Source organism: Varroa destructor, unplaced genomic scaffold (genome assembly GCF_002443255.2).
Source record: "Varroa destructor unplaced genomic scaffold, Vdes_3.0 BEIS01000004.1, whole genome shotgun sequence".
NCBI lineage: Eukaryota > Metazoa > Arthropoda > Arachnida > Mesostigmata > Varroidae > Varroa > Varroa destructor.
The window spans coordinates 41,788,381-41,813,149 of NW_019211457.1; the positions used below are offsets into that span (position 1 = coordinate 41,788,381).

The 24,769-nt window shown below is 42.0% G+C and overlaps 1 protein-coding gene and 2 long non-coding RNA genes across 8 annotated transcripts in view; 1 reads left to right on the top strand and 2 right to left on the bottom strand.

Moving 5' to 3' along the window:
• Nucleotides 1-24,769, bottom strand: part of shot (dystonin-like protein short stop) — a 240,444-nt gene that overhangs the window by 196,859 nt on the left and 18,816 nt on the right. The gene's annotated exons all lie outside the window — the stretch shown is intronic.
• On the top strand, nucleotides 4,946-10,736 carry LOC147756214 (uncharacterized). Its single transcript, XR_015327282.1, has 5 exons — nucleotides 4,946-5,176; nucleotides 5,372-5,435; nucleotides 6,383-6,590; nucleotides 6,711-6,921; nucleotides 7,090-10,736. It is a non-coding gene; the product is annotated as an uncharacterized LOC147756214 (long non-coding RNA).
• On the bottom strand, nucleotides 11,197-14,559 carry LOC147756215 (uncharacterized). 2 transcript variants are annotated; one of them, XR_015327286.1, is made up of 3 exons: nucleotides 12,359-14,559; nucleotides 11,967-12,050; nucleotides 11,197-11,327 (listed from the first exon to the last, which is right to left on the bottom strand). It is a non-coding gene; the product is annotated as an uncharacterized LOC147756215 (long non-coding RNA). The 2 variants fall into 2 exon arrangements; XR_015327285.1 differs by lacking the exon at nucleotides 11,197-11,327 and having other exon boundaries at nucleotides 11,976-12,050; nucleotides 12,359-12,477; nucleotides 12,786-14,559.

A 24,769-nucleotide genomic window follows, 5' to 3' on the forward strand; every position in this document is an offset into this window, starting at 1 on the left:
ATACATTGGCGTAGGAGAATGGTCATTTTTCCTTTATAAAGCAGAGCACTATATCATGTGTCCTACCCGACTTCTGTTACGCGGAGCCAGAGATGCAGAGAGAGAGAGAGAGAGATGCAGAGAGAGAGAGAGAGAGAGAGAGAGAGCATAGGTTCTGCCCAGCAGATCGGAAATATATCGCCTATATATAAAGATGTAATCTTTGACGAGTGACGGGAGTGGAAGAGCTAGCAAATAGCCATGGTACAAAGATGACCCACAGGAAGCTGGCTGGCCGGCGATACAACGGCTGTGTGTTAAGGAGTCACCGAATTGTATTCATAAATGCGTAGCAATGTTCTAAAGGATTGATATGTAGGGACAGATCAAAACAAAGCGACGATCCTCGTTTTTTAAATGCAGACATCATTCAGTCATAAATTTCAACTTATCGTCATAAGGTTTTTCGATAACACCTTTATGGTTGTCTACAAAAATGTACGACTAGGTGTAAATTGACATAAAGCTAAAAACAGTGAAACCTTCGGGATTGTGCAGATGTGACAGAAAGTGTCTTCTGGTATTTTGCCGTCGCACGACTTATCAAACAGGAACTTTATAACATAAAGCCGGTTGCGAATTCGAATTTGCTCGCTTGAGTACACGAACTGATTGAATGGGTACGCTCAATAGCAATATTCATAGGATGTCCCGCAGTTTATCAAATAGTTGTTCTACAATATTCTCTCGTTTGAGATGCACCTCTTGGAAAATTTTCATTTTATAACATTATTATTGTCCAGCAGCCGTTTTGTTGGTTAATGATACTATGCCATGTCGGCCATTCAGTCAAAAAGTTCGGTCGAGGCATCGAACAGCAGAACAGCAGTTCCGATCAGAGAAAGGGATTGAGTCTCTTATGTTACTCAAATAGGTGTTGAGTAACAAACTTCTTCAAAACAGACGAGACAGAGCGAAAATTATGAGTCCGTAAGCGGTCTATTAAATAATGCCACTTCTCCGTTTTTCTTTAACTGACTTGCAACAATCCCCAGTCCCTTTGTGTCTTCGGTCGTTTTCACGGTGGCTTCTTACACGCATACATACACGCACACACACATACACGTTGGGGTCTCGCTTCGTTGATATCATTTGGCAGTCAAAGGCCATGCTCCATTTCAGATCCGAAGTTGCGAAGGAGCTGAAGTTGTCGGTGGGTGTGGCAAGTTCGTCAACGGATCTTCCATACGACCATTACTGGAGTAGTGCGACGTCGCCATGCTGTTACTATATGGTACAGCCCTCCGGGTACTTCTTCTGCTCCAAGGGCAGCACATTAACATGTATATTGACGATACGTGGCCTAACAGTGGTCCTGCCGTGAGAATTTTCTCATTCTTTGAACGCCCTTCCTGCCCCCTATCTGTTTTTCGTAATCATCTATGTCTTCGGTGTGCCTTCATTGTTCTGGTTCCATCAATCCTAAGCGCTGTCAATCTACGATATGTCTTCTACATCTGTGTTTTGCCGCTATAAAGAGCGTTTCGTTCTTTATAAAATTGCCCTTTTCCATTGGCTACCTCAATTATACATCTTCTTCAACAGAACTCAATGGAACCTTTATATCATCAACACGATTATTAAAACTGTCTTATCCAAAATGTTGTCCTTATCTTTCTTATTTTCGAGGATTTTGTCACAGTCGTCAGCTCTGTCAAAGTATTTTTATTTCGCTGAGAACAGACGAAATATAAATGTTTAAAATTGTTGTTTATAAGGGGAAGTATCTTGTTAAAACAAGAAATCGTGATGTAAAAAAAAATACGATAATTCATATCGAGATTAAATATTTATCTAAGAACAAAAATCAACATTGCCATAAGCGTTTTCGGCTAATACCAGTAGCATATTCATAGTCTATAACCGTATCCATATATATATATATATATATATATATATTCACTACCATCATAGTCATTGGTCAACAATGATAAATACCAAATATGATGACTATTTCCTACTGCAAGTTTAGATAAAGATGCCGTCTTTAGCCTGCTGTGAGAATTCAATGACTTTATCTATACAATGCATAAGAGTTATCTTAGGACAAGCATTAACACACTTACTGGGGGGTAAGTTCGTGATAAACAATCTTATTCATATCTAACGAATGGCAAGGGCCTCATTTGAATAAACAACAAATAAATAAGAGGTTTGGTCTGTTTGTTTATATTTCAAAGCTCGTGTCTTCGGCATCGTATAATCTCAGTGTTACCGAAGATACATAGTATTTGCTGAAGCATAAAATAGTGAGGATAAATTCATTCGAGAACTGAGTAAATGAAAAACAGAAGACCATATCTGATGACACGACAATTTGTGTCGGCGGACGATCTTTGTTTTAGCTGTTTTGATTACAACAGATCAATCATCATTAAGGTCTCTTAAAAATTAAGCCGTAAATATAAAATGAGAGCCTATTATTATTGCAGGGTTCAGCTATACACATTCGTCGCTAAAACTCAATAGAAGAAAATGCAAAACCTTGTCAACGCACCGTCTATCTATAGCTACTTCGTAAAACAATTTTGAGCCTAACCACAGCCTTACCGCGGCCTCCGGCCCCCGCGATGAAAGGGTAGAAGATTAGTAATGATATTAAAACACAGCTAAATTGGCTAGTTAGTTATCAAGTTCGTAATCAATACCGTAAGGATGTCTTTGATCTGGCGCCTACTTCAGTTCTTCTGCGATCGAGCTTTTAATTGCAACACGGCACCTGATTTCAAGAAGACGATTCAGAAGGCAAATTCAAAACTGCCGCCTACACTCGTCTTCCCCTCAAGCAGACACCCCTCTACTGTAACCTATATGACGGGTGCTCGTTTTCAAATGTGACGAACAGAAGTTCTGCTTTGTGACGTTGCGAGCTTGATCGCTTACATTCCCTGCTTGTCGTAAGGTTACCATTTCAGCTGACGGCTATGTGTGGTCAATAAGTCAGTCAGTCAGTCAGCAGTCGGCGTAGTCGTAGCGACGGCGCAATCGATACTCAACGACTACATGCATTTTGCCTATCTAGCCGTTTAGGAGGCTCCGCTGCTTGGCTGACTATTAAAATAATATGATACCGTGAATAGCGAACCATTTGAAGGGAAGGGGTCGGCAGTGCGAATTGTGCTAGCGGTCCTTTATTGCGGGAAGGCAGTCTTCGTCATAGCAGCATCATCAAGTACGATTCGGCGCAAAGATCGCAGACGACGTGTCTCGTAAGTCGGGACGACATGTCGTCTGCGACCCTGCTTACGCATCAATATAATACTGAAGGGACAGCGCAAATAGCATGGGCTAAAAAAATAAAGTACTCACTACGTCAGAATGGAAATATATATATAGAAACGAAAGAAGTATATGTTCTGTTCTTTCTAGCCTGTTCTAGCCTTATTTCTCACCGAGAAGGGTTACCCACTTTGTGGCTCGCCTTTGCCGCAGCTGTTATCATATTTTACCATGTAACGCTCATCTACAATTAGGTAGATTATCTTCACTCCTAGATTTCAGAAAGCGGTAGGCAGACAGTCATACAGACAAATCGATCATTCGTAGCTGACATTTATCGTATTCGCAATACGCAAACCGAAAGCAACAAGTATTTCGATAAAATATGCGATAACTGAGAATCTGCTAAGAGCCGATCTAACGTATACCCAAAGAAAAGCTTCAAGATGGAAAGCTGTATAGAAAGGGATCATAGTGAACTAAAACATTTGCAGACAAACGAAAGAAAAGAAAATACAATAGCTATGTTTTCCATGCGAAAACATAATAAAGGACCACGTTCTAGACACCTTAAGAACCGGATAAGCTCGTCAGGGAAGTTAGTTTTCAAATTTCCGCCACAGCTCATCAACTGCTTGTGCCAACGTTTCGTTGTTACGAGTTTAACTTTCGACATTGCCGTTCAATGTTGCTTCACGAATAGCCTGAAGCCGAAGTAAGTTTACGCCCCTTTTCTTAAACATAGGGAACCTCATTAGTTCCGTAGTTTTCAAATACGTTGCCAGTACACCAGCACGTAATTGACTGAGTACACGTGAGTATAAGGCATTATCCTTTTCGATGATAGTTACAAGTTATCATTAACTGACGAACCAGATTAAAACAATAAACTATTTACGTCGTGCGGCCAATCTTGGCTATTCGATCCGTAAGTTCCGTATCGTAGTATAATTCATATTTACTTCGTGGAGGGCGATGGTGTATCTACCTGATTTATCCTTTACCTTATAATTAAGGTAGTGAGTTATATCTATGTGATTTAGCCGCCTCGATACGATTGGAGAACTTCGTACGTCAACTTAACTAAAATATCATAATTGAATTGATGACACTTATCAGTAAAAATAAGGTCAAAGAAAAAAAGGTAATGAAGATAATCATTATTCATTCATTAGTACTAGTGTGATATTGTTATCCTATAACATGTTACAGTTTAATTAATATCATTCTACTTTAGGCTTTTTGATGCTTCCGTAATGATTGGCATCCATTATTATATCGTACTATTTGTAAGTTTACGAGGGTACACAAGTGAGTAGATTTTTAGAAAATAAATATCACTCCAAATAGTACGTATAATGTGCCACTATATTATGAGATCTGTAATCTCAAGTTTTGTAAGGCTGTAAATATAGCCGAAACATTTAGTAATACACAAATAACTAATATTATATGGTCTGGGTGTCTTTTTGAATCGCTATTGGGAAGAAACCTTTTCCTCTTCCTATTAGTAAACTTGGGTTGCCGAACGCTTTGCTCCTTACGTAACTGGTGGCGCCCTCGTTCAGCGAACTCTGCTAACTCGAGAGCTGTAGGTTTCTAGGGTTCCGCTGGGTGAGCTGCGATCGCTCTAGCCTAGGTTGGCGTTTACCCACGGCTCTCTCGTATCATCGTCACCTTTGTCGGTCCGCTTCATCAAGAGAGAAAGTAATGACGAGTCAGAAATCATGTGATAAACCTAACCCACCATCAAGAGTTACAATCGGCATGGCCTGGTCTCGCTCACAAAAATGATCGCGTCGTCTGCTAGAGTTTACTGCTCATTGCAATAAGCGACGTCCACGAAACGATTCTTGGTGCAGTTATGACAAATCGGTTGTAACGATGAAAAAAAATCAACGATTCTCAAGTGATCTAGGTATGTTACTGTAAAAGGATTTGCAAGCTGCGTCGATCAAAGGACGTATTCCCCTAGTGCAAATTAATCACTAGGCAAAATTTCGTTTGATACAATATCTATTCATCTGCGTATGTATTATTTCTGTTTGTACGGAAGCACCTTATTCAATAGTGTCTTATTATACATTGAAACAACGCTGCTATCTTGTTTCAGTATTCTTAGATTCCATCTATCTAGAATATTACGAGCTCGTTAATCGCGGATCACCCGAACACAGGTACGCATAGCCGGAAGATATATTACGCAAAGTCGACACCTCTAAGTTTGAAATTGATATAGAGCTCTCGGCCGGATTAAATTGGCACGTTCGAACGCGCTGATGTTCTAATTAGCGGATCGATGGAAGTTGAAATACATAAAGATAAATGAGTAACTTACAGCACTAATTCATATTGTGGATAAAAGAAAAAAAAGGAAAGGTTTAAAAATCGATGAATTTGGAATTTGGATTTGTACCTTGTGCATAGCGAACAGCGAGTAGACTTTGTATTATCCCGTATAGAGTAGAAACAAAAGAGCATATATGATTCAAAGACCTTGATATTTTGTTGCATTACACTGCCAAAGAGAAATCAGTTCCTCTGGTAACGGTATATTGGCGAATGCAAAGGTTCGGGTCAGCTGAGGTAGCGGTGACTCATCGGACCCGCAGGTGCGAGTGCATCATGACCTTGGTAATGGCTATTTCGAGAGATAATATATTTTTAACAGTTATGTTTTATACAAAAGCGCCGCTCAAGGTTGCGAAGAAGCCAATGAGCAATTGCTTGTGATGAAGGATGGCTACGAAATAATTTTTCATTAGGTAGAAAAACAACAGTTAATTGAATATAAACAGTTATCCGTGAAACATAGACGGCCATAATTAACAAAACATACTACAGTCAAATGGAAATACTACAGAAGTTCAAATAAGTTGACCTAGAAAAAAAATTACGTCTACTGTCCGGAGTAGCAGGTGAACGTACGTCCACTACGAAACGTTTTTGGAAAACAGCACCTTGCACACATGAGACAATATATATGCGACTTCTCCTTCCACAGGATGCATAGCTAAGAGACAGGTCACTTACATCCTTAGCTACTATTCCATAATAACTACTTAGTGTACCTTTTGTGTTTTCATTCCCTTCTCCTCGCCGCTTGCCAATCCCTCACTTTTAGGTCATCACCATAGACAACAATGAAAGAAGCTTGTTGTACCACCACTACAGCGTCTAGCCTAGGCTAGTTGGTGGTGCCGTACGTGTGCTGTTGCTCGCCCCGCAATGCGAATACAGATTTTGCGGGAGCATCCGATAATGACGTGCGTCAAAACCCAGCAGGAGGAAAATCGACTCACGTGGGCACCAAGCGTTATGTCAGTATTATAGTGAGTGTTGATGACGGAGGTTAAAAGCAAAATGAATTGCGCGGTAATAGTATAGCTTGCAGCTCAGACCACCGGTCCGCTAAAGCGATAAATTAGAGTTCGTTTCTGGCTTTTTCTTAGGTCAAGAAGCCCATGCGGGCGACAACGAAAAAATAAGTATAGGCCGACCGCCGTGCTGGCCTACGCAGCAAGTACATTACCCGTGTCTCCCTTGTGCAAAGCTGCAAGCGTTCATACCAACTGCTTAGTGCAAGCCATCGGCGTTTGTGGCCGTGTGAATGCTTGTGCTGCGACGATTTGCCTGTGACCGCTACTGCAAACCACTATAAAGGTAAGTACGGGTTAGCGACCCAACAGAAAATGTCGCGTAGGGTCTGCGTAATATGGCAGCGTCAGAGGCAGTTGTTGAGCGAGTAGATGGAGGCTCATACAGGCGTGCGATTCAGGCAGCTACAGACTTGTAGACTGGTAATGATCGAATGCTGTGATGTTATTGTAGTAACGCCTGTCTCCACGACTACCAACGTCATCCTTGACGCTCAACAAACTTGGCACAAGACCGGAGATGGAAAGGATCTCATACGCATCGTTTGACTGGAACGGAAAAAAGTCTGATGGCCCGTTTCGATCGGCCTGTGACAGAAGGTGAAACCTGCTTAAAACCTGCTTCCGTCGTCGGCGGCAATGAGCGTATCTGCTGCTCATTCACTCCTGCGGTTCGGCGAGCGGCCTGAACAAGAAGAGAAGTACAAAACGAGTGGCGTCAGTCAAAGCTCGCTTGGCCATTGCAGTGAATCGAGCCAGGCGTTAAACTAGGGCTCACACACTCGGTTGGAATGTAGTATCAAAATGACGGCTCCTACAATCACGACACTCTATAACAGGAAGTAACGTTCGCACAGGGCACATTCACAAATCGGATCCATATGGGTATCTCGTATATGTTTAGGTTCTAGCTATCCCATCGCTGTTACGTCATTTGTTATTCATAAGCAAACGTTCTTCCGTAAAAAAAAAAAAAAAAAACACTGAATTGTTCATACTGTTGGTTGTCATCTTGGCAAATGTTCGGTTCGTAAAGAAGATCGTCTGTTGCGCGGTAGGGACAACTGCAACACAGCGAATCATAATAATAATAATAATGGATTAAATTATTCTTTTCATCGTTTTCAGCAGAGTTGCTGCTATTCCACATCAAGAACGACCAGCTGATTTGGTGAAAGCAAGGGACACTCATATGTATATATATATTTGCACTTTTCCTTCTGATCACCACTATGGTGTGTGACCAATAAGCCAATATCTCAATGCCTGTTCCTCGATCCGTCCTGTCATCATCCTGGCTGCCATCAGAGGCCTGCACGTATTTCTAGCGAAGAAAGCCCTTTACGATAGTAAGCCGTGGCGGTTCAGCAGCAAGAAACGGTTATAGCTCAAGCCTATATAAACTAAAGTGTAAAACGACGACGCACGGTGGAACGATCTGTGAGTCATTTGTCGAAACAACTAGCCGCGCCTAGTATAACATCACCACATCCAATGAAGACAACAGAGGTGCTAGGTATTTGTGCGAGCTCCGAATACTTCGACAAGTTGTTAAAGGCTGCACTTGTATTCAAGCTTAGCTATTCAGGTAAACCTGTTTGGTGTAGACACACGATATATAATGTCGTCGAAACAACCGGTCAACACTATGTGCTGTAATAGTCTTGCACTTTTACTTCTTTACTAACACTATTTTGTGTGCATGGGCACATACAGGTTTTCGTAAACCGCCACCCCACGGCTACCGGGAAACTTCTAACCAATAGCCAGAATAGATTAAAATAAAATAAAAATGGGCCTTGAATAAGCGATCCAGAGGAATAACGGAAATAGCAAAGAGAAAAAGTAACATGTGACGAATAAATAAAATCGCGTTTTAGCCCGCCCTGCAAGATCCTTAACCGTGCAGAGCACCGTCAGGTTAGTGGTTCTACTCATCGGCCAGCGACATCTCGGACAAAACCTCACGTGCTTTAACTGTCGGTGGCGCTTCTGTAGGGCACCATCAATTCCTGACTCACACTGTCGTTGAACGCGCCAGTTCGGTGCGTCGGTGTTGAGACATTTGTCGGTGGGAACTTTACCATTAACATACGCTTCAACGACTAGTCAGGACTATGTAATCCCTTGCAAACAGTAAGCAATGTTCTATGAGCATCATCAACTTTTTGACGACTGTTCTACATTCTTCTGCCTGCTGATCTCATGTTAGCAATAGTCATGGGACCGAATACCTTTCGTGACATAATATCGTAAACATCATAACGGTTGGCAATGATTATGCTTATCTCTTACGTGTGCTGGCATGCCTGCCTCGTAGTATAGTATTCTATGTATGCTCCAATGAGCTATTACACGCATTAGCTCAAGCCCTACCGCGAGCTGTGCAGAAAAGTTCGTCCTGTCCGATCAGTGACGGGGGCCCCATAGAATAACAAATCGCGACTTAGTACAGCCATGGGCGATGAACGCGGGCACAGCTATACTATCAACATCAATAGCAGTAATGGTCGTTGAAGAGCGATCATCTCTGGCACTGGCGGCGTGTCGTGACGGCGATGCAGTGGTAAATTAAGCTCACCAGACGCCGCCCCATGTCAGCGATATATTTCTCTGCAACAGCAGTATGAGACATTACCGCTGTTTGCCGAGGTTCGAACGTAGTTTGGAAAAGATGAAAATGGAAAAGTAAGCTTGGGAAGGACGCTTGGAAGAATACGGAGAACAAACAAGACACGTGGGCCGACTCGGCTGTGGCAGCTGCACCGGTTCTAGCAACAGCGAAATTGCAACCGCACGCTGTTCAGGTTCACCGTAGCACTACATGGTAAACACGATCATACCGGTAGTACTTCTAGCAGTAGGATCTGCGCCGATAGGTCTGACAGAATCCGTCCCATGTTACTGAAAGAACGACCTTTCTGCGAACGGCATTCATAAAATTCTTTCCGTACGCTCGTTCGCGTCTGCCTTCTCGTAATAGTAATTGTATTTTATTAGCTAGTCGCTTAGAGGAGAAATGACGGCGGCGGCGGCGGCGGCGACGGCGGCGGCAGCAGCAACAAAGGACCGGGGCCACATCAACCGCAATAGCAGGACAACTACTGCAGTACCACGGCTATAGCAACATCGCACGCGTTTCGGGTCCGCGTAGTACTATCACCTCCATTAGCGTCATAGCTACAAGAAAGAAAAAGAAGTCGGTACATCTATGTCAAGATACCAACTGACACCGGCCTGGCAGCCGCCGTGACGAGGGACGAAAAAGAACCAAATCGCGAGACAGATAGCTTATAGTACGTGGTCAGTCTGCCCAGGGAGTTTGGGAAGAGAAGAGCGTGGGTCATGAAATGCCGGGAGACCCAGTCATCGCACTACCGCCGCCACTGATTCCGAGATTAGAGCAAAATAATGTCGAGGGGAAGTAATCGTGTCGAGATCGAATTAGATGGACCTATCTATATGCATATGTATGCATTGCTGCAGCTATAGATATATATGGAGGGTTAGTGAGCGTTTGTGAGGCCAAGGACTCAACGTCAGGAAAAGACCAACAGAAACGATGTTAGAGGGAGCTTCTATAGAAACGAGAGACGACAACGCACGCGTTATCTCGTTTTAGTGAGAGCACAGTTTCACCTAATTCTAGCCGGCATCTGACGATGACTGAAGTATGAGTCGCATATCTCGTTTGAGTTTTGGTTAATACATAGTACAAAGTCCAATTTATCGCTGAAGTGATAAAAAAAATAGGAATGCGAGTCGATAAAGTAGACGGCCTACAAAGCGGCTTCATCGATTTATCCTATAAAAAATGTATTTTGATAATCCTTTCGGGACAGCTATAATTACTTTTGAAGGACTTTGTGCATCAAGGAAGGAAGCGCAAACTTACGTATGCCTGGGCTATTCGGGTGCGTTATTTCGGCGCCGTCTTTCGTTATATTTTATGAGCGCATATAGAATGGTGCTTATGCGGTAAAGACAATGTTACTAATCTCTTTCAACCCAGCCTCTGAGAATATTATCATCATATAAAAAGTATACGCAGTTTAAAGCTTCACAGAGTAAATAGCCTTTATTCGCTAGAGAAATAAGATATAAATTCTAAGATCGTTCTAGTTAATAGGTTACACGTCTTGATACCTAATGAAGCTAAATATTTTGTAAGTTCTGAATATCTGAATTTACAAAATTCATATATTCAGAACTTACAAAATATTTAGAGACTGTCGAAAAAAACGAAGCCGGAATTATAGCTGCCGATCGTTTGCAAGGTCCGACTGCCCAAGACGATGTATAGCTTTTATATCACTCACCGTAGTATGATCCAGTTTCTGTCATAGTGCTGTAAATGGAATGTGCTCTCAAATGAAAATTGCTTTTACTCATTTTTCAAAAATTTTCTATACGGTCGACGTTTTTTACGGCCAAGTTGCATGTGGGTCCAACCTGAACGGTTTTTAATTGTTAATCGTAGCAACAAATTGTTGAGTGCTATAAACAGTTACACTTTAACAAATAGCTATATAAGTACATTATAGTAACGTTGTCTCCCTAGCCGATTTATCGCTGGCCCGAAACAACGACAGCAGTGTCCGCCCGGTAATAAGCCTGCGCGAAGTCGTAATACGGAGCTATACGAGTGATGTGACGTATGGCCTTCGATGTGTGACACAAAAGAGGAAGAGGCTGGCAACAAAAAAAATATCGGTTGGTTTTATTTACTATTACTGCAATAATCTTTATCTGCATTACTACTATTATAACAACGGGCCGTTTTGCTACCGTTCAAAAAAGCTTTGTCGTCAATCTCAATTGGAAAGAGAAAGGTCTTTTGAAGGGTAAATTGTCGCGATTTTCTCGCAGAGCGTTCTAATTGCCCCTAACAGATTCAAATTTGGTCACCAAACGAAGTAGCAGTAGAGCCGCCATTATTTGAACAACGTTCTAGCTAGGTTAGTAGCAAGCCATGGTGTGGCAAAAAAGACCCACTCATCATTATCCATCATTATCTAGACGTTCGGCGTCATCGTTGTTCCTTGAATTATTGGTCCCGTCTTCTATACCTTATTCAGTACAGCTTTTTCTTTTTTTTTTAAATTCCGTTGCTCTTCAAGTAACAGAATATATCACCTTTTTTTGCACCTCTGCTTTGTTTCTTTTTTCGTATCTCAAAAATTAGCATTCTACGAAAGAGATAAAATGTGACCCTTTGTTTACTTCCGACAATTTGATTTATCGGTGATTAACTGGGCATGTTTGTTGCCTAGTCATTGATGCTCAGTCTATGGCTGGGTACGCACAATGTTTACTTTTCGTGAGCTGTACCTTCCATTAACGAAGTGCTATGACGTTTTCCTTCCCTATACGATATGTCCAAAACGTATCAGTTTGTTGCTGTCATCTGCAAAACTGTGGGAAAAAACACATAATGACGGTTCTGAATATAGCTTAGATAAATAATCGATTGAAAAAATCAACATTATAAAAATTAAGCAATACCTTATCTTGCCGTTTGCGTGTGTTGCTTGAGTATGTTTGAAGGGAACTTACATGAATTTAGGAACGCCTAAACCTTGATAAACTTAAAAGTAAGTGATGGCTCTAAAGTCATTAATGCAGAAACTTAGACATCGATGTTTCCAACTGAAAGAATATAGCCGTCTTTACACAGTGGCAAAATAGTATACCTAGAATAAACTTCTTCAAGATATAAGTACTTATACCAGCCCGATTGTTTACTCCCAAAAGCTCCTCCAGTAACACTTTCTACAAACCACCAGCCAACCAGTTAGCATGTCGCGAATCGGTAGTCGAAGCCACAAAAGCCACTTTGCAGCTAAAACGGAATAAAGTCGCAGGAAAAACATTACATTTAAACGAAAACAACAAAAATAACAACCAGCAACGTGAAATAACAAAAAGCGTTACACACTGAGAGAAAGCAACTTCAGCAGCTATCCCACCACGGATGCTGTAATGTAGGTGTAAAAAGCACCAGCAATATGACGCTACCAGCGATTTCAGAGTTTGTTTTAGCTGCGCTTCGCGGTGGCAATGGTGAAGTGCACTGCCCTGCAAGCGACTGTGAGGTCGGACAACAAAAACACCAGAACTTCCCCGAATAGAAGGCAACGAGTCACCTACCTGAACCAAAATAAGGTAAAGAGGACTTCGGGGGGCTCATACTCTGTGTTTTTTTTTTTCTTTATTTTCGTAGTGTTTCGCATCGTGTGTGGCTAGCGTAAACTGGCGCTAGCGGTGGCAATGAGACGGACACCTGGCGGCGTCTTTTTCTGACTCAGCTAGACCCTTATTTCCTCTGTCTCCTTCAATTCGTATGCGTTGTTGAATGGTATTTGTTTTGATGACGAGACCAGTCGCTAACGATTCTCAATGCCCTTCAGTTGATTCGAAAGTTTTATGTCACTTACCGCTGCTATGAGCGACCAGAACTGTCATCGAGTAGCTGCGGCCGCTCTGACACAACCAGGCCTGCCAAGGGCTGAGCAAACCTGGCCGAAACCGCTGGGTCCACGAAAGAAATATTCACAGCGGCAGCAAAAATGGTCAAAAGCAGTGTGCCAGGGTAAGTGCGACAAATCAGCCGATCACTGGACCGCTACGTAAGCCAGTTTTGTCGTTCAGCTAGGCTCTGAACGCTTGCAAAGCTGTTTCATAAGCGCGTAAGTTGTAAAAGAAAAATATCCATTACACACTCGCAATTAAAAATCACAGAATCGTCGAAAATTACTGTTTTCGCTACTATTGTAAACTATTACTACTATGAACGGTTTTTCCAAACGTTTCCAAAAGACGGTTATCAATGCTAGTAGTTGTTTCGCCTCAGGATCAGAAGAGGCAAACGGGCATCTTTCTCTTCCGATGTTGGCGAAGTCATGTAAGCGAAAATGAGCCATTATTACGTTGTGGTATGAGTGGTGGATAGAAACGTTTAGGGAGAGTTAAGCCCGGTGTTTTTTGGAAATCCAATACATCACCGACTTTGTATCGGTTCCGTATGCACTATTACATGTGCAATGGCTAAATAAAGGTACGCAGTACAGTGTGATATGACAACTGATCGATTGATTCAGTCTGTTACTCCTTTTAAACGTTATTAAATTTGTTTTTGGGACGTGCCGTCACGAAGACCTCAACGTCGTCGGGCCGCAGGGCAAACGCTAGCGTGCGTTTAAATTTCACCTTCATTCTAACTGGCTACCGCTAACAGGCCTAAGTAAAAGGTTCACTTTTTTTTTTACAAGCAGATACAGTCGGCTCTGCCAGTGCCCCGGCTACGTACTAACTGACTGCATATAATTTGATCAACTACTACTGCAACAATGAATCGGATAGAAGCGTCGCTTGATTCAATAGCGTACCTATTCTCAATGAAATCAAATCCTTCATTTGCTAGTTGGACTTCATATCGAAGGCCGACATCGTTATCTACGTACGATCGAAATCTATAGGCAAAACTTTACAATACAACTTTTGTGTAGCCAGTGGTCGTCACCATTACGATACGTAATCTGAAATAAAAATATACAAAATAAAGCACTTCATTGTCCGTAGTAAGCGAATAGATTATGAGGGCGTTGTCGGGTGTTTCAGTAGCTCACATCGCTGTAACACTCTGACAAACGACTACATGCGATAACACTTCCCTATCTACCCATCTTAGTGAGCTCTGTATTTTATTTAAGCACATTTGAAAAGATAGCTCTTCAGAATCGCCTACGCCGGTGCACCTTTCGGCCATTGCGGTTCACGAATGCGATGGGCACCCGTGAAGAGCGCGACTGTCTAACTTCTCCACAAAGCATTAATGAGCGACGTGAACTCACGCGTGAAGATCCAGATGCTACTATGTCCAACCAGAGAGCGAATTGCTCACAGGATACAATGCGTTACGTAGTATCTGTTTAATGAGAAACAGACCTTGTGCTGAGTCAATGAAGTCCAGATGCGCGAACCGGCCACACGATCCTGACTTCAATATTTTACATGTAAGCTTGAACCACACAAGCTTGTTTTGTCATGATCGTCTAGACACGGAATTATTATACTTCGGAGCTGCGGGAAAAACAGGTTTCATCCTCTTATCTTCGAATGGGCGCTTCCACTTTTTATGTATGTCTGTTATATATGTACGTGCTTATGGTAAAATGAAGCGTTTGGCGTGTGCTTGAAGCGTTCGGCGTGTGCTTGAAGCATACGCAGACTAAGTAAGCGCGCAAACGTCGAGTATTAATCGACCCGCAGACACAAGGCTAAGCACGCGACAAACTTGGACTAATGCTGCTGATGTTGAGAACATTTCTACCAGCAGTTGTATACTCCGCTAACAACTACATAATCTTCATTATTTGACTGAGGTGTGTGTTTCATTATTTGACTGAGGTGTGTGTACGCGCTGCACCTAAGCTCCAGGTGCGGAAGCAAAACCTAAGTTGTTTATAAGTTGCCTAGCTTTCTTTGTTACAACTCAAACTGTTACGGTTGCCAAAATGGCGATGATGGCTTTTTTTTTTCCATATGGTACAACAATGCGTCAAAGGCTTGAGCGGCCGTCCGCATGGCTCGAACAATTGGCATTGAAGATTGGCCCAAAAGTGGAAATTCGTTTTATAAAGAGCCGACCTTCATTGTTCGCCGGTAGAGTAACGAACCGTCGTGAGGAAAAAGCGCCTACGCAGATACGACGTGACATTGCACGTACCCCTACAATGAGTTGCCTTAGATAACACATACTCTCAATGGAAAGCAACGCCGGCCCTTGTTTTTTTGGCAGAGTATGGAAGCAAATAGTGGATGACAGCGAGATATCCAAAACCCGCGCGTTGAATTTGCTTGCTATCTGTCCGGCAAAAGGGCTAGTTTAGCGTTCTGTTTCATTATTTTAGATTCTTTGTCATTTTGAGGAGAATCTCTGCTTTGTTCACTCGTAACCTCCTCTCAGGATAGCATAAACAAAATTTCCCTGTAATATAACTACTTGGCAGCTTTTTCCGCTAGCTCTCAATGACTCCTGCACCAAATGAGAAGAGAACACGTTATGGTTTCTCTTAAAGGTTAACTGCATTGTGCCGATACGTGGTACTACCGAAAATGGCTTTTACTGGTCCTATGACAAGTCGTAGGAAGCTGAACAGTTGGGTAACCCAATCAACCGAAAGGCAATAACGTCTTTTATTTTGCTAATCAGCATGTTCTTTGTAGAAATTAAAGGAATACTAGTAATTTTTAGAGGAACGTTCGGTTCAGTTTTATAGCTCTTCGTTATATCGAATATAAAATGATGTAGCGCCATTTTTTTTATTTGAACGATATTTCAAAAGATTCAAGTGCTATGGCAGGAAGCTGTAAGCATATTTCCACTGATATTGGGATACACACTAATATGATTAAAAATAGTAAACAACGCGCTGTTTTTATGGCATTTTCTCTATTTTACCTATATTTTACGAAAACCATATGAATACATCCACATCTCAATTGCATAGTTACTATAGCGAAACGATAAATTTTGATATCAACACTGTCACTGAAAACAGGGTAAAGCTGTAAGCGGCTTTTACCTATTTTACTGATCGTTCGAAATTAAACTTGTAAGTTATTATGGGCGATCACGTGAACTCATCTGACATCGTCTGCTTCATGCTTAATATCTCTAATATTTATATAATGTTTGGACTAGTGAGGACACACTGACTTGGCTTAGGGACGCGTGGTGGTCCGTGTTTGAGTTCAGGCGTTCCGCGCTAGTAGAGGGCGCCTACCTAATTTATCTCTAACGGCGTAAATATTAAACGTAAGGCCCGAATATGTGATAGACGTATGTTTGCTGCTCCTGTCCTACATGATATACTTTCATAATGGAAATATTAACTAACAAAGGCTGTATTTTTCAAATCGTGTCCTTATTCGATACATAATTTATGCCGACATTTGCTGCAGTCTGTGTCGAGAACCGACCAAAAGAGGTTCGACAAAACACATACTACCGAATTACTATGAGGTAATAGATATTAAGCATATGTATTTTATATACAATTTTACTAAATACATTCGTAGGTCGAAAGAGGTTTTTTACAGTATAGTACCGTACCGTACCCAAGAGCTAATATCTTCATCAATTCTATGGTGATCGCCTCTGCTGATTAAATTCCGTTAGGGCCATATCGATGCGACGATCTGGTCCACTTTCTTTTCTTCTTTCTCGTTTCTTAATTCAATTTTATCCACGTCTTTCTATCGATTTTCTGTCCCCGTTATCCTTGTTCAGAAACGTCAAGTAACTTTCACTCTACTCGCAGATTAATCAGTTAGCAATAACAATACTAGAGGGTTGGTCCGATTCAACCCCTTCTGTTACCCCACTGAACGCCATTTCCCACAGATAGAAATATTAAACCCACATTGGTAATTGCATTCGTGAGTTCTCCATAAACTGCTACGGCCGATTCTGGTTTTGTTGCTATTACGTCGGCCTATTTGTCTTCCAAACGATTTCCATTGACATGTGTGCATCCATATACATACACGCGCAGCTTGAAGATCACGTTTGCCGGCTAGTGTTATCACTAATTACGCTATATCTTTTTTCTTTGTCATGTCAGATTTGCGGTATTGTTTCAGAAAAAAAACTGGCTTGTTTTTGGGCATATGACAAGCGGATAAACACATGCCCGATACGACAGCTAACCCGTTAAAATACATCCCGACACTCTGGATATAGACATACTGAAGACGTGGATATCTGTAAATTCTCATGTATTCCACACCCCTATGGGGATTTAGTGAAAGCTGAAAAACACTGGTGAATCCTTCTTAAATTCTAACGAACAACTTCCCGCAGTTGTAACAAAACAAAGAACAAGGCGACGATAAAGCGCCGCCAGCTACACGAGGCGGTCAGTCAAGCTGCCTCTTGGAAAGGCCATTAATTTTGACCGAACGGCCACGTTCTGCGTCGTATGTCACACGCTGCAAGCGTACGTTCGAAAGTGAAAGATAGTGGACTAACGACTGTAATAGACGCTATTTTGTCATGAAAACATACGTTGAACAACGATCTCATCGTACTATTACTGGTATTACCTAAAGAAAATTATGTTGGGCCCCTTTGTTAGACCAATGAGCTTTATCGACGCTGACGTTCTGATCCGCGAATGAGAAAACCGTTCTTTTTTTTTTGCTCAAGTTGAAAAGTAAAAAGCGTTGTATGTTTTATATTTGAAAATCAATTCAAACCTCGTTCGGTGTTCTCGGTCCAGAAAACCTAATCACTTAAAAAATACCCTATTCTGTTAGCGGTAGAGAAATTGCGAAGTGCAAGCAGGTGACAACAAAGTAGGGACATTTTTCCACAGAAGGATCGTAGGGCACCAGTATTTGATCGGCGTGTCTTAAATCCTATAGCTATTGTTACGTTCTTTTCGACCGCTTCACAGGTTCGGTTGCTAGTTCGCTCAGATGTTGGCTTGCACTGCGTTAGGGGGGACGTATTACATCCAGCAAATTTTGTTGTAGAAATATAAACACGTCTACAAACAAATGGATCAACAGAGGTCCCAGTTGGCCGACTGGCTAAGATAAAACCATTACTGTCCTTAATGATGTTGAGGTTTCGAGGTTTTTCTACATCGGAGACATATTGCTAATGTTTATTGATGCTGGATTCAATTCAGCAAGGCATTCTGGTGGCGAACGTATTTCTATTTTCACAGTTCATTTCGGCCGGATATGGTTTGCCGAAGACGCTGTTTCCGATCGAGCTGCTAAGATGGAGCCATTAAAAACCGTAAAATTAGGCTTTTTCTACTCCTCCTAGCCCTGAAGCGAAAAGCCGACGGGCAACCGAAACGACGATGCTATAATGAGACGTGCCATTAGATTTACTTGCAAATGAAGGAAGAAAAGCAATTATGGGCAAATAAAAAAGCAGGTAAAACTCTCCCCAATCGAAGACGACCCTTCTTAGTAAATGCAGGAGATATACTGCTTCTCATTTGTCGTTGTTGTTAATGCCGTATTAGCAGAACCAGTGGTCGTCGTCGTCGTCGTTGTTGATCGCGCCGTTCGGCATCACGAGCGCCAGCGATAGACGGAACGTCGTTGCCACCGTCGCTTAGGAAGCCGCCATGAACGTGTGTTAGCTAATGAGTCGGGTGAATTCACTAAATCATTAGCAGTGACTTCAAAAATGAGTTCCAATATAAGTACGATATTGTCAGCCAATGTACTTCGTCACATCACGAAACAAACGATTTTTCTCACAGTATCTGATGTGGACCAGGGTTAGCTAATGGAAGAAGTACCAACAATACGCCGATAGTAGTAATAACGATGCTGGGATCCAGATTTGTGCCGACAGCGGGTTCCGTTGTCATATGAATACCATTAAGCACAAAACATTTACAAGACTAGCTAATATTCCTACAGCTGAACTCGGTCGACATGACCGTGCGTACCTATAACGACATTTTTCCGCTATACTGATTCTCTCTAGCTGGATGACAATGTGGCAATCAAGCATCTAGATAATCAAACTGAAACCAGATTATCGCTTTTATCTCTATGATAAGCTTTCTGCATATATGTATTATAGTCGAAAGACAGAAAAAAACGTAACGTTTCTAAACGAAAAGTTTCATCAATAACGATAGCGTGACGCACTGAAAGATAGGACAATCCGCTTTCATCGATTCTGTTGTGGCTGTTGGAGGCCATAATAATGACCGATAATAATGAGGTGGTTTGTTTTGAGGTTTGAGGATTCCCATTATCTACCCAGTGTGTACAAACGGACTAGCTCGCTATTTGATCGTAAACGGCCATATACTGTGAAATAATGGTAATGTTTTATAGCGTGATTATTGAAATGAATCATAGGGGAACGATCATGTCGATCGACGAATTTAGGTCAGAGCCATATGACAAGATCTCTCTCAATTCATTTTTTTCAGATAGCTGTGAAAGTATAGAAAATCCACTCGCTGAGATTCTGCCAAATACGAATTCTTCCTTGGAAAATAATGAAGTAATGGCAAATAGTAGAAGACGAGCCATTGATTCAAAAGCCAGCCAGCTTCTTGTAACTTATTCTAGCAATTGTTTTTTTTTATATGTTTTAACAATTATTTTGACACGGTTCAATTAACTGATAGAAATCGTTCCCAAACGAATGTTTGCAGTATCAAAGATATTGTAGAAGTCAGCGTACTGAACATCTCATTAGTATCTGCATTCGACGTATCCGTCATGTCCGACTTCAACGATAAATTGCGTATCGGAAATGTACCAAAAAGTATACGTACGCCTGTGTCTCTCTTTCTTGTATGATTATGTGCATTTCTTCGTGTGTGTGTATCTGGGAGGGTAATGGTCTTCACCTGATTAAATTTACATACGATGTATTCGGCTGCTCAACATCTTCACCGATATGATCGGACACAGCACTACACAGTCATCAGAATTAGCGAGCATCTTGCGGTAAATCTCGACGCAACGGTTCTGGTTTGTCTGACATTAGCCCACTCGAGTGGGTGTTAGGGGTACTGCTTCTTCCATTGCCTTACGCAGTGAGGACGGATCACAAGCGGGTGTTATCCGCATAGTATTTCTAGCATCACAAATGTTGATTTTGGCAACTAGCAAAGGAAAGCAACAGGTGCTGACCGTTTCGGTTTTTATCTGCGCTAGCTTTTGCTATTTTTAGGATTATTCCTCGACAGAAATACTCATTCATAAGGTTACCTTTCTCGCATGTGCTTTGTCTATCGTATGGGCACAGGTCAGAGTTAGCCGGTTGTACCGAGGATTTAATAGAAAACATCAACATGATTGGGTTGGACAATACTCACATATGTGTATACATGTTTGACAGTACGAAAGGCTTGAGTAATGTAAGAATATAAAGTATTGATAATCAAAAACGGCGTGTATACGCAGTGGCTGAGTGAGAACATTTTTCTCTACTGAATCATCTATAATTTGTGAGCTAGATTGAAGAACTATATGTGGACGAGTGTTCCCCATTGATAAGTTGTAGTACGGTAGATGTAGCAGCGAATACCAGTTTTTGCTAAGTCATGTATATGAAATACAAACAACGTAGTTTTAGATAACAAACATGATGAAATCAATGCAATATGCTGAACACACAAAACTAGATACGGCTGGCTATAGATAATAGTAAAACCAAAAAACTTTCCTTCCTTAGACCTTTTCCGTCTAGCAATCCGATTTCGTCACCGAAGACGCATCTACTGTTGTGTTACATAAATAACCGTTTTGCAGTCCATCGAATCACCTACAGTGAAAACTCGGATAACTATAAACGGGAGACATGATAAGCCGTGCTCAACCTTACCTGCCAGTGCCTAGGTAATCACCCGATTGTTAGCACGGCGCACCGTTAGGTTTCACGACAGGCTTCTGGGGGGCGAGTACACATGTGTCTGGCGGACACAGCAGCAGCGTAGTGTGTGCACCTTTTTGTAGCAAACGACCTGAGCCATGGAGCGTCAACAGCGATTGCAGGCGCCGTCGGTGCTACTGTTGTATTGTGTGGCCTGTACAGGTCGGCTTTCGATGCGCCCGCCAACCCGGCGCCCAAACGCGTACAAAAGGCCCCGATTTTCCTTGCGCAGCCATCCACTATTAATCGTTCATGCGTTGAGGCTAAAAACTGCTGCAACGGCTAGTAATCTAGACCAGCTCTTCTTCTTCTTCTTCTGTCCTCTATGGCTTGATGATTATCGCGTGCTGGTGATGCCGCCTGTCTGGTGGAGAACGGGTTGTCTGTTCAGGCACGGCCCGGGTTGCTGGGCTGCACTAGCGACATTAGCAGATAACAAAGGGCCAGGACAACCAAACGATAAACCACGAACGGCCAATAGACGAGTGTACACCGGTCCATGGTAGACATCGTATGCACATATCTATAATACTATATATAGATTGTAGTACTTCGTGTGTAGATTAATCGCTATCAAAAGATTGCACACTAGTCACAGATGGCTGTGGGCTCAGCCTTTATAGCAGTACAGTCGAAGCTTAATCTGTTCCGAAGCATAGTCTTTGTGCTAAGTTTTCAATTATGTCGTATTGCTATTTCTTTGTTACGATTATGCAGCGGCACACCGTGTGGGGCATGCTGACCCGAATAGACCGATGAATGGTTGACGTCCATACGTGCCCTTGCACACCAATTATTACGATACATAAACACAGTGGCTGGCACACGTATCTGTTCAATACATATCCCGAACCCATGTTGCTTACTACTTACTAACTTTACATGATAATCTTAAAGTGTCTGCGTACAAGCAAGTTTCGCAGTGAAGTTTGCCACACTGACGATACCATATTTTCGAAAACTTCGCCGAAAAAGATTTACCGAGCACCTTACTTGATTCTCTCCAAGCTCGACAGCCTATAGGATTACAGATTTGAGCTTTGAGGAGAAATAATACAAGCGCAACATAGAGTTCTGTAGAGAAAAATATTTTTTCCCTGACTATTTGTGTATGAAATAGATTAACATATTGGGATTATCCTCTAAAAACGGAAATTTTTATTCATAGTCCTTTTCCACAAGTTATATACGACGCTAAATACGAAAGAAGAAGGCTATTTAGATACTACCCCTTACAGCAGAATCGCTATCAACTACCTGTAATAATGCTACCTAATAAAAAAAAATCAATTTATTCGTACAATTATTATTACTATACCCTGACATCAAATCAAAAGCCACGATCTAAAAATTTTATACTACCTCTAAATAGCAGTACCTTACATTGTCAATAGCAAACCAACCATCGGACTCTCCTATTGACGGCGTTGAAGAGACCATTTGAGCTTTCTGCAGTCTACGTTGACGATTCAATTTGATTTTGGCTAAGCCGACTTTTCGCGTCTGCTCGCCGTTGACTACCGGTGCTAACCCACGTCATTCTGTCGCGAGTCAAAGCTCTTAGCGGGCGAGAAGACGAAAAAAAGCAGTGCAGCTTCACAGGGCTTCAGATGTGGGCCCCTCTCATCTAGTGTAATAACGGTAACACCTTACCCCTATTCGTCATCAAGATTCGCGCCGTCAGGGTCATAACGAAGTAACATCTTCGTTTATGTCTGCATCGACCCTCTTTTTCGCTCTCGCTCTATCTCTCTATAGCATTCACTGTCTAGCGATTATGTCTAAACAGCATTATCATTACGAGGTCACTGCCGAGGATCGTGAGCAGGGCCTCCACACTCGAGAGTCAATTCAGTCGCTCTAACATGTGATATGATATTACGCGCAGAAAGGTGTAGTTGACTCAAATTATCGAATACCTGCTACGGGGACTATGAAGTACTACCGCCGCTGCGACTATTGTCCATTGACGGAATGCTTGCAAGGGGAGCTGGCTGCAGAAAGAGAGGGATCCAACCCCTTCGACAGCAGGCCAAACCGCTGCCGTCGACCTGCCGAGAAAGACGACTCAAAGATTTCGACTGTCCATTTATATTCTTACCACCAGTACAGCTGCCGTTCTTGCAACCCATCGCGGCGCGCAGCGACATCCGTCAGAGCTGTCAACGATCATTAAAGTACAGCCTCCAGCAAGAATAGATTTGATCTGAAGCCAACGCTGTCATCCCTTCTATACCTTCTCTATAGTACATACACGGATGAGAAGAAAATCCGAACCTGTGGGACCGAGATGAGCCACACACGTTCTTAAGGCACAAGACGACGCAAACGAACTACGTCAATCGAATCTGTAACTTATTGGACTTGACTTATTGCAGGGGATACTAAGTCGCTTGTCACATTAACAACAGGTTATGGGTGATTAGAAACTTTTCAAGAACGTTTGGCAGGTAACAGTAATCAAACAGTGACACTTTTGGTCGAACGAAAGGAAAAATTATTTTCCTTTCGTTCGGCACCACCGATACTCAGAAGGCGAGTGTTGTCCACAACGAGCCTTCTGTAGGACATTGTTGTATGACCATTGACTTTTCCTCATTTCACTAAGCGAAGTTCGCCTTTTCGAGATAAAACAGTACGATTCATTTTAACTGCCTCATCAGGGAAATTAGCAAAACAGCATTACATAGATGCCACTTAGCCAGCCTCTGCTGGTCAGAAACAAGCTAGTCGATCCTTACGTACTCGCTCATTTATAACATACATTGTATGAGCTGATATTGGTTTTTGAACTGAAATAGTATAACAAATTAAATATGCGGATGTTATTACCAAACGTCTTCTATCAGGATATCTTTTATACTGCATAAGTGGCAGATGAGAAGCGTTTTCTAGGTGCTGCACACGACGTTGTACGCATCGATCCGACCCTCGAACACGCCTTCGACGGCATCCGGATTTTGCGGAAAATTTCCGGTCGTATAGTGACTAATCAAGTCGACGATGAACAGGTAGCACTTCAATGGCAGCCGGCACGGCGCATAACACGGAACAGATAACAAAATTTCGGCTAGATATATCTAATTGGCACATGGCCAAGCAGAATATCGAAAATAATGATAGTATACAATCCATACCGTCGGCAATACTTTGTAGCAGACAAAATTCAAATCGTGACCAATTCAAGCGGCCTAAAATTGTATCTAAAGAGCATGGCCTGAAAATGACGAGAAACTAAGTAGGTGGGGGCTGGCAACAAGGTACACTTAACGCAACAAACTACACCAGCGAAGACTTTTCTTGAGCTAGTACAATAGTAAAACATCACTCCTGGCTCACGCGAATTCGAAATGCCTGTTTCGCGTTCATCTAAATATTATACACACAGAGCGGGGGTTACTATTCCACAATGGCAGAACATAAAGGAGATGCGTTTGGCTTTATCTGGTATAATTAGACGGCGTTCGACGAATTTCGTTGAGCCGTTCGAGTGACCGATTTAACTTATTGAAAATTATAGATAATAACGGTATCGTCTTTTAATTGACGAGAGTAATCGTTCATCAAAGCCATGTGTCAAATAGCTTCTCAACATCAGGAAAAACATCAGGAGAACAGTAAAATTGGAATCTGTGATAGACAATTGCCCGTAGATAGATCCCGACTCCCGACATCCTGTCTGAAACGGTTTATTCAGTGTATA